Genomic DNA, 11,331 nt, shown 5'->3' with positions numbered 1-11,331 from the left:
TAAACCTAGGGTCAGACTCAGGTTTGAGCCCAATCCCTGTCTTCCCCCCCAACCCCCGCTCCATCCACACACAAATCTGCCTGACTCAGGTGAGTAAGGCTTCAGGACCTGGGCCCTAGGGCCTGGCAGGGGGTGGGTCTAAGTCTTAGTGTCACTGGGACTCAGGTCCAAACTCCATCCTTTTGCAATGTGGATGCAGCTCGGGTCCAGGCCCCCTGACTTGTGTCCTGAGAGTTCACCGACAGGCCAGTGTTTCTTGGCCTTTCTCTCCCAAGAGTAACCGATCGACTCCCAGAAAATGGAAGAAACGCCCCTGGTACAAGTACAGCTGAACACACTTCCATTTATTCTGACCACTGACCTGCAAACAGAGTGAACCATCTTCTGCGTTAATGATGGGCACCCACAAGAAGAAGTGCTTTGCCAAGCGTGCTGCTACCCGGATATGGGACCACAGTCTGATTCTGCTAAATCTCTGGTGCGAGGTAAGCAAGATATTCAATTTCAGCAAGAGTACCAGGAATGACCATGTGTATCAGGAAATAGCGGAGAAGCTGGCAGTGTAGGGGATTCACCGTAGCAATGGCCGATGCAGAGAGCAGAACAAGCAGCTCAAGAGCAACTATCAGAAAGCCAGGGATGAGAATCACACCTCTGGGAACTCCCTGCCATCCAGCCATGTTAACCAGTAAAGGCTTTGAACTGAGTAAGAAAGTGTACTACTTTTACTGCTTCACATAACAAGCGCATTTCAAAGAGTAAAGGTAAAGATACGATAAGGAATAACTGGCAAGTTGTATCCCAACAAAATGTCATGATTCATCTTTTTCAGACCCATAATTAAAATCCACAGTTCTTGTCATCCATAAGTTAAAACGTACACCATTGCTCCCACTCATACTATAGGCAGTCATCTCATCCGTAATTAAACATTCATAACAATCGCTGCCTGCCACTCAGAGCATACGGCAATACCATTGATACTGCAATGCCGAGGCATTCGTAAGCAAACTATTCTCTTTCTTCCCTTGATCCATGCAAGTCCATAAAGTGGGGGAACAAAGTGTCCCCGATTTCTGTTGCACATGTGCCTTCTGCTCCAGTTGCAACGGGGCACTTTCTGGCTGAGGGCATCGCTTCAGCAACTCATTAGTGTCGTGGGTCCACGCGGGGAGAAATGGTTCATCTGTGGCTTCACAAAGACTGCGAAGAGCACAGCAAGCCACAAGAACGAGGACAGCATCGACAACACTGGAATCCAAATGTTTCTGTAAATAGCACCCGTGGGATTTCTATCTGCCAAACGCACATTCAACCACCATTCTAAGTGAGGGTGTAATTAAGCCTTCTTTTGCCAGGGCCTCTGAGATCAGGTATGGTTTCCTAACCCAAGGCAAAAGGGTGTGCATAGAGTCATCTAGAATTCTTATGGGGACAATTATTCCATTTGTGACAATGTCATTCATTAGGAATAGTGTCCTGGCCTGTCCGTGAAGGGAAGCTCCCAGTCAGCAGAAAACCCTGGCATCATGCACTTTTCCAGTGTGGCCCACATTGGCATCCATAAATCAGCCTCTATGGTTGACAAGGCCCTGAGTAACAATGACGTTTTTGAACTCATGTGTTCCTTGAAGTGGGCAAATAAGACCCATCAATGGCCCCAGTGAAGTTAAGAAACCCTATTCTCTCAAAGCCAGCAATTACTTCAGGGATATTATTTATAACCACCACCTCTGGGTCAATCATACACCTGATTGCCTCTGCCCCCACAGTCAACTTGCCAACACCAAACTCCTTAGCAACAGATTTGTAGCAGTCAGGAGTGGCCAGCTTCCAGATCATTATAGCAACCTGTTTCTGGACTGGCATAGACTCTCTCTCATGTGTGTCTATGCTAGAGGTTTGGGGCAAACTGCTCACAAAGCTCCAGAAACATTACTCTCTTTGCATGAAAAAGTTGTGGACCCACTGGTGGTCTTCCCAAATCTGCATAACAATGTGATCCCACCAATCTGTACTAGTGGCCTACTCCAGAAGCATAGGTGCTGGAACTAGCTTGAAGTGGTTTCCATTATATATGGGATTTACAGTTTGATTCAATGGCTCTCAGCACCCCCACTATAAAAACTGCTCCATCACCCCTGTCCAGAAGTGCTGGAGATGCTACAAAGGAGATGAATAAGAGAGGACAAGATAAAAATATACCAAATAACGAATGGTCTACAAAAGGTGAGTTGAGAGCTTCTGGTCTCCCTGTCTTATAACACCAGAACCAGGGAACATTCAATTAATTTAAAGGGTAGCAAATTCAAAACCAGTGAAAGGAAACACTTTTGCTTTCAGTGTGTATTTAATTTGTGGGAATCATTGCCACAGGATACTGTTGAGGCCAAAAACTCAGCAAGATTCAGAAAGGGAACAGACATCGCTATGGATAACAAAAATATCCAGAATTATAATAGTTTATGGTAACCAATTGTGGAAGGGTTTATGCTTTAGGGCTTAAGTCAGTCTCTAATTAGGGATCAAGAAGAGCTCTATGAAGTGGGGAGGCAAATTAACTCATATCTTACTATAATGGTGTTCTTGCACCTCCCTATGAGGCATCTGATACTGGCCACTGACAGGATACTGAGCTAGATGGCCCACAACTCTAATCTATATGGCAATTCCTACGTTTCATTCGTTCTATGGTGCTCTTCGGCACAGCTGGTTACACCAAATAAACAGTCATTAAGGTGGGCATTAAGCATCAACAATGCTAACAAACATCCCATGCTTTTAAGAGGGGTTGATACAAACTAAAAACCTGATCTCCCTCCCAGCAGATCTACCAAAGAGGCAGATATTTCACTACTCGGTCTCCTTCTCCAGAGGGGAAAGCAGGCCATGGACCATTTTCTTCAATCCTCTTCTGGAAATCACAAGATTAGTCCTTAACCTGCATATTTAGGGCCTTAAAGACTCCCAGTAACCTAGGGTAGAAGAAAGTAAAGTGCCCCTGGATAACAATGCATTTTATTGCCCCAGGAGAAAAAACAGAACTCTTTCTAATATCGTATCTCCTCTGGTGGTGTCTCAGTGCTTTTGGGGGCCGGGGGGTGGGGGGGGAGTCATTTTCACTAATAAAAATGCTTCAGCACTGATGAATTCCTCAGCCATGAATCTTTGCATACAAAGGTCACTGCCTACAATGATATGCTCTAATTCTATGTCCCGTCCATTGAGACAACTTGCAACTCATGATGGTGTCTGCTAAAATTGGTACATGCACACAGTGGCACTGGCATGTGGATACTTGGGTGTGCAAATCAGATACATGTACATATAACCACCCAGGACCTGATTTTCACATGCCAGAATGAGGTTTTGCACAGAGAAACGTGAACACTATAATTTTGGAGGATACTTTTTAAAGTGATCGTCTATCACAGATCTAAGGAAGAGGAGTTTATGGAAAAGGACAACTGAGTGTCTGATGATCAGCTGCTATTTAAGGTTAGGGGCAGGATCCCTAAAAAGCTGGCCCCCTTCATGGTGTTCTGCATCCTACACTGCACGGGTTAATCAGTGAAAATCCCAAACTGGAAATAAACACAATAAGCTCTCCTTCCACTATTTTCTTCTATATATTCATTTGGACTAGGACTCCTAATACTAAGATTTGATTTTCTCACAAGAACTGGAAAGTGGAGGACAGCAACCTCTTATTGGCTGAGAATCCGAGTAGCACAATATAGCAGGGGTATAATTCCACCAAATGTGCCTGGATAGTTCTCCATCTGCTCGAAGGAACCAGTATGATTTTAAAAAATATAAATTACCCTTTAATATGGAAACACACAATTATAAAATATACACATACTCCTGGGTTCCTGTACTTCTACCAGTTTTGCTATTCCTTGTTGTCCAGACTGAATATGGATTACCAAATCTCATTATAGTTTGTCTGCGTCATTCAGTACCATCAGTTTTTCATATCCTTGGCTTTCAGTAAAATATTGCCTAATTCCAGGTGCAGAAAATAACTCTTCATTGTATTACACAAAATAACCAACAAGTGATTATTTTATTAATATAAGAAACTCTGCATTATAAATATATATATATATATATTCATAATGACAAATCTCATATTTTATATGTGTCATCTCTCCTATTTTGTTTTGTCTTGTATTTTAAACTACACCATATTCCATAGTAAAAATTATGTACATTTGGTTTATTGTTTCTCATCAGGCATCCAGGCACTGTGTTTCACTTACTGTTCCTCAATGAAATCTTACAGATCATCAGATATCAGGGGTGTAAATGGGGATCTCTTACTTTGGTCTGGAAGGATCCCCTTGCTACCCAGCCATAACTACTCTAGTTGGTGTATGCTGTAGGTATATAGTTTAAAGTACTATAGCATTAGTACAGGACAGAACTTTCTTTCTCCCACCCTTTATCCAGGGGTGCTGGAACAATTTTTATTGGGGGGGGGGCTGCTGGTGATGGAAACCATGTATTTGGTGTTTGTTTTTACTACTTCAAGCCAGGGGGTGTAGCAGCACCCCCAGCATCCCTAGTTCCAGCACGACTGCCTTTATCTGTCTTGTCTATTTAGATTGTAAGCTCTTTGGAGCAAGGACTGTCTCTTACTGTGTTTTTATACAGCACCTAATATACAATGGGGCCATGATGCTAATAAGTGGAACAGAGATGTAAGAGGAGGAGTATTGAACATATAGTGGAAGAGCTACCCTTAGCTAATAATGAGCTGGCTGACATATATAGCGTAACACTGCCAGACCCCAGTCGTCAGCGGGCAGGATTGAACCTGTGACCTCTGGAGCTAAATGCCATGTGGCCCTTAGCTAAGGCTGTAGAGCAGACTCACTAATCTCTGTGTGGCTTGGTGCCACTTGAGGGGACAGGAGGTGTGTGGGTTACACACTTCCCCTAGCTGAGGTAGCACGTCTTGAGCTTCAGAGACGTCCCAGTTGAGCCCCCACTTGTAACACTGACAGACCCCAGTCGTCAGCGGGCGGGACCTCTGGAGCTAAACGCATGAGCTAAAAGCCACATGGCTCTTAGCTAAGGCTGTAGAGCAGACTCATTAATCTCTAAGCGGTCTTGGTTCCACTAGAGAGGACAGAACACCACACCCAGGAAGTGTGTGGGTTATAATAGTACCTCCCCCTTTTCATTGTGTTACCTGTTTAGATTGTAAGCTCTTCAGGACAGGGACTGAATAGTCCTTCGGTGTCTTGCAAAGGACTATTGACACTAATGAATAATAAAATACTAACAGTGCTAAAAATGCCAATAGGAGAAAATTCGCACTAATTAATCCTTTAATCATTCTGCTGGCTCTTCTCTGAACCCTCTCGAATTTATGAAATCCTTCTTGAATTGTGGGCACCAGAACTGCACACTGTTTTTGCTGCCCCGGTAAGCCCCTGGAGAAGATTTTGGCAGTGAGCAGGATTTTCCCCTAAAGCAAGAGGGAGCAGATCCCCCATCTTTGCTAAAAAGCCACTTTTGAAAATGGGACTTAGGAATCGAAGTCACTCAGGTGCTTTTGAAGATGTTCCTCTCTCTTAAAATGATTTTAAACACCAGTGTTAGAAAATTAGGCCCAGTGTGGTCAAAAGAATATGAGCTGTGTTCACAGTTTCCGAGAAAAATTAAAAAAAAAAAAAAAAAAAGTGGGCAACCAACTACTATGTTGTTTGGCCGAAATGTCTGATTGCCACCACCAAAACCCAGCTAATTTGTACCTAAGTCACAGAAATGAAAACATGATCAAGAACAGGGTTATGATGGAATTTAGTGTAGCAGAAAAGCATGATATATAGTGGAAGCTGTTTCTTTCACAGCCTCGTAAGGGTGCCAGTGTATAAATCTAACTGGAAACACTCGTCTGATTTTAACACAGCATGCACGCTTTGTCCTTTTTTTTTCCACAGCAAGAAATAAGAATCATCAATAACTATCACTGGTCTTTATGATGGCCGATAAATTACAGGTGATTCCTTTCTTCACTATCTGACTGCCATTTATGTGAGTTAGACTGGATTCATTGAGCCAATTTGGGGGCCTCTGAAACTGCACCTGCTCACCTCGCTGAAGATCGGTATTTTCATGGTGCTCAGATGCCGCTCCCATACCAGTGTCGGGGATGCAGCATTGTATTCCCAAAGCCAGCCTCCGGCACAGCATAAAAGGAAGCACTGGGCTTTCTCTTGCCTCAGAACCCATTTCATGAGTCATGTGTGCTGAGACTTCCTGGCCACTCACTGGCAGCTATTTCAGCTAGACTCAGATTGTGAGACAGAGCAGCATCACAGCTGTGGTTTGGAGGGGGAAAATAAAATGAGATTCTTTTAAAGGGGTTTTTTGTTATGATGGCCCTGTGGGGAGGAAGGATGGGAGAGAGCGAGAAGGGGATTGGCTCCATTCCGTGGGACTTGGCAGCACTGCATGCTTTGCCTGCTCCCAAGAATACAGTTACAAGTTAGACTTGCTTTCTAGGGCATGCTGGGGATCTGTCCTCCTAACTTATTTGTTTTCTGGATGTTTCCAGTGGAGTGTGTGTACCCTCTGGTGACCATGTGGGTTACAGGTCCCACTCTGTGCCCAATCCACAAGGAATATGAGTGTTACAGCTCCATAGCTGGGGCTGTAACTGGCTTTAGATCAGGCTGCAGCAGCTCATATGTTTATCTGTAGAGGTCCTCCATTAGATCCCCAGTGTATTGGCCAAGATGGCAGCCATCCCATACGTGGGGACTTCTACATGCTCACCAGTGGGCTATATTAGTATGAGTGAACCTGTTGGAAGAAAGCCTAGAGAACCTTCTCCAGGTGAGAGGGAAGTCAGGTGAATCAAGAAGGTCTTTACCTGTTTCTATCTAGGTTCTCATATGGCCCCCATCACCACAGTGTATGGGTTCCTCCCATATATTAATGTGTCTTCCCACACCACTAGGGTAGGGAAATATTGTTACCGTTTTTCTCCTGAAAGGGAACTGAGGCACAGAAGCTAGGCAACTTGTTCCAAGTCATGCAGAGTTGTGGCACTGCCAAGAATGTAACCCAGATCTCCTGAGTCCTACCCCACTACCTTCATCATAGAACTATTCTTGCTCCTTTCGTTGGACCGAAGCATCAAATGATGTATAAACACTCGACACTTATACACAGTTTATAACACCTTTCATAAAGCATTCCGTATTGAATGATAATCACATAAAGACACTCCCAACCTATCACTAACCAAATAAACACCTTTCCCCACAACTGAGTACGAAAGATCCAGCCATCTATTTCTGGGGCACCATGCAAATTTTTGTTCTTCGCTTATTAATTGGCTTCTTGATGTTACTCAAATATACCAAAAAAAGAAAAGGAGGACTTGTGGCACCTTAGAGACTAACAAATTTATTTGCGCATAAGCTTTCATGAGCTACAGCTCATTTCATCGGATCCATTCAGTGGCATCTGATGAAGTGAGCTGTAGCTCACAAAAGGTTATGCTCAGATAAATTTGTTAGTCTCTAAGGTGCCACAAGTACGCCTTTTCTTTTTGCAGATACAGACTAACACGGCTGTTACTCTGAAACCTGTCCAATATACCAGGTATTTCAGCTGGAGTCTCTTTTCGGTGCTATCTTGATTCCATTAGACCCATGGTGAGGAAAAGTTACACGCTCTGTTAACAAGTTCGCTTTTTTATAGAGCTTGCTTTGGCACGCATCTCAGCTACACTGAATTGCACTGTCCACAGCCCCTTCATTTGCATACTCTCTCCCCTGAAATAAGATCTACAGTATTTAAGTGTTTGGGGAGGAAGAAAGACAGAGGCTTAAAATGCCTTGTTTAAAGAGGATTCTTCCTCCTCACTTGATCTGATTCATCACGTAGATGTACTGTGTTTAATAACAGGGACTTTTTTTTTTAAAAAAAAGAGCATATTTCATGGCAAAAAAAAAAAAAAAACCCCAAACAGTGACATATTTTAGTACCGGTGGTTTTTAGCTGCCAATTTCAGACATCTTTGCAAGAACAGTTAGCAACTATAATTCACCACAGCACAACAAAATTCCTAATTAGAATAAGTAATTTATGGCTAAAGTACCTGACAGACTAGAAGGACTAGAAGAGAGACCAAACTCAAAACCATCAGACTATGCAGATTGTTAGCCTATATAACAGTGTGTGTTCCAACTACTGCTACCCTTGTCCTCCTGCCCTCTCCCTTCTTGTCTAATACACTCTTGTTCCATCTTGCCTCCTATCGGATTGTAAACTATTGGGGGCTGGGATCATGTTTTACGATGTGTTAATACAGCACATAGCACAACAGGGCCTGGGCTTTGCTTAAGGTTATTGGAGGGGAAAGGGGCACTATCAGAATATGAATAATAAATACATTATAATATCTACCCACTCATATAGCACTTTTCATCATCTCAAAACATTTCACAATAGAAGTTAATGGCATTAAGCCTGTTTTACATATTGGGAAACTGAGGCACAAAGAAGTGATAAGTGCCTTGCCCAAGATGATCCAGCTGGCTAGTAGCAGAGTCAGGACTAGAATCCAGATCTCCCAAGGAGCAAGCCAGGGCTTTAACCACCCTGCCTCCCCTAAGTTAGTAAGACGAGGTGCGGCGTGTTGTGTTGTGCAACCAGGCAGCGAGTTTGCCAGAACACTGTATCCAGCATATGCTATTAGGTATCGAGGCGCTGACCACATTAGTAGCTGCCATTCATGGCTGCCTTTGCTAGGAGCATAATGCAATTGCAGCTTTTACACATCCTCAAGCAGCCACTATTCCCAGCTGGCAATAGAAATAATTGAGTATCCTGAAAAAGGCAGCTACACTTGTTGCATTCACTGAACTGCATTTTATAAATATATATATTAGATACACACACACACTCACTAGCCACGCTGTCTCCATTTGCCACCCTACTCACCAGTAATGAGGCCAGTGTGGGTGGAGAGGTTTGCCCGTATTGCCTATTACTCCACACGATGCAGAATCCTCTATGCACAGGCATTGAACACACACTTCGGCTCTCTACGTTCTTTCATTAGCCAGCAGAATCAAGCCCTAGCGGCACGCAGTACCACACAGAAGTTCATGATTAGACATTTAAAAAAATACTGACACTAAATGAAAATACAGAGGAAAGATACAGTAGGCAGAATGTCAGCACGCAAGATAGGATTGGATCTGGACATTCAGCGAACACTTCTGCTCCTTCAAAAAATGCTATAGGATCTTTAATGGCCATGAACGGTCATGACTTCAGTTTTACAGATCATCTGATATGCAGCACCTCCTACAAGTCAGTGCCAACCTTCCCCCCACCAAGCTGGGGCATTGACTCTATATCAGCTGAGAGAGGCGAGGGCCACCTACTGAGTCGTAACACCCTTTCTGCAGCACCTCAGTAATCCTCGGAGATCTCCCATCAAGTAGTGATGACGCTGATGAGATGAAATAGGCTAGTTATTGTAATTGTTTACTTCTGTGTAATCTTCTGGACCAGGGGAATTAACTATGTTCTCCATTACATATGAGCCAATGTTATCAGGAGTAGGAACCAGAACTAAGCTATGGGGTGTGACAGGCACATAACATGTTACGGCAGCTGGTTAGAACGATAACCAGTGTGACCTTATGGCTTTTCTTTCAAACAGACTAAGCAGGTATAAGTCTTTTGTTTTCTCTTAATTGGATGACTAAGGGAGCAAAATACTTCAAAATTCTCCATCTTATTCTCAGATATCTTCCTACTCAGATTTCGTTTAAACTAAGCATGTTACAAAAGGACAGATCTTCTGATAAGCAGAAGAGCCTTGAACGGGTTAAGCCATATCTGCCTGAGTCCCAACAGACATAAAAATCACCTGTGCCTGCTCTGAAATAAATCAGTGTCCCTTTCTGCTGCTGCCGTTGTCTGGAAATAATGCAAATGCAATGGGCCTGCAGTGACATTGTGCAGCACTCGAAGGATACACATAATAAATTGTCCTCTAATACTGTTAAAGAGACATTTTCTTCCTACTCAGTAGCTTTTGAGGTTGAACTGTGCGACTTACTAGTCGAGGACTATGGTACGGTGTCATGTCATTCTGCTCTATTATTCATTTAGCTGCTTCTGGCTTATATGCATATTCAGTTCTGGAACTGCAAGATGTATTTTCCCCCTTCTACTCATTTTCACTGTGATCACTGGCCAAAAAAACAAAAACAAAAAGTGTTTCTTTCCACTCTTTTGGTTGATGTTGTTCTAATCATTTCTTTTCAGTAGCTGCTGAAACAGATCATAGGCTCAGATGACTCGGTTCCATTGCATTTATCATCGGAGAAAAATGCATGGCTGTGTTAGAAGAGGATAGAGAGAATTTGTCTGCCCAGCAGGAAGCTATTGCCATTCCATAATTGTTTGCTCAAAGGAATCTGGGGTAAAAATGGACTAACTGGACATCCATGTCAATCCAACCCATCAACCTGAGTTTGGTTGACTGGGGAGCAGCATTCAGGGGTCAGAACTGAGAGTTGGCAAATCCAACAAGAAATGAAATTAAAAGGAATTGAACAACATTTTTAAAAGAAAGGCAAAGATTTCTGGTTGTGCTGTCTTTATCAAAGAAAAACGAGTGGAAAAATCAGCAAGTCATTTCTTGGCTGCCCAGGAATATAGAGTCTAGCAAGAACGGAGAGTGTAGGGGCAGTTATAATTAGGTGTATGAACCTCATTATCCAAGACCTTCTAATGGATACAAAGCAAGTAAAGTATCACAGCTCAGCCTCTATCTCTTTGCCTTTGCTTTTTCTATTGTGAATATGGATCAGTGAAATAGATGCAATGGAGTTTGCTGGACTAAACTGATAGCAAACAAATTTTGGATTAAGGCTCCAATTCACAGTGCATTTTTAGCACGTGCTTCAGACCATTACTGGTATTTTTAAGCTTGTGCTTAAGTGTTTAGTGGAGTCTGAAAAGCTTCCCATCAGCCCAATATTGATGCCAATCTTGGTGTCACAGTCACAAAAGGCAGCTGTAAGCATGGCAGAAAACATCATACTGAAGAGGGCTAGAGCCAACACGCAGCCATGCTTGACTCCATTGGTGACTGGGAATGGTTCAGAAGACTCACCGTCATCCATAAAAAGAGCGAGCATGCCATCATGGAATTGCTAAACCACTGAGATTAATTTTTCTGGGCAACCAAATTTTGCCATGATCTTCCAAAGGCCTTCCCAACTGAGCACATCAAATGCTTTTGTCAGATCAATGAAAGTCATAAACAGGTTGGAGTTCTGT

Source organism: Lepidochelys olivacea (genome assembly GCF_965140295.1).
Source record: "Lepidochelys olivacea isolate rLepOli2 genome assembly, chromosome: 2".
Lineage (NCBI taxonomy): Eukaryota > Metazoa > Chordata > Testudines > Cheloniidae > Lepidochelys > Lepidochelys olivacea.
This window is presented reverse-complemented; position numbering follows the sequence as displayed.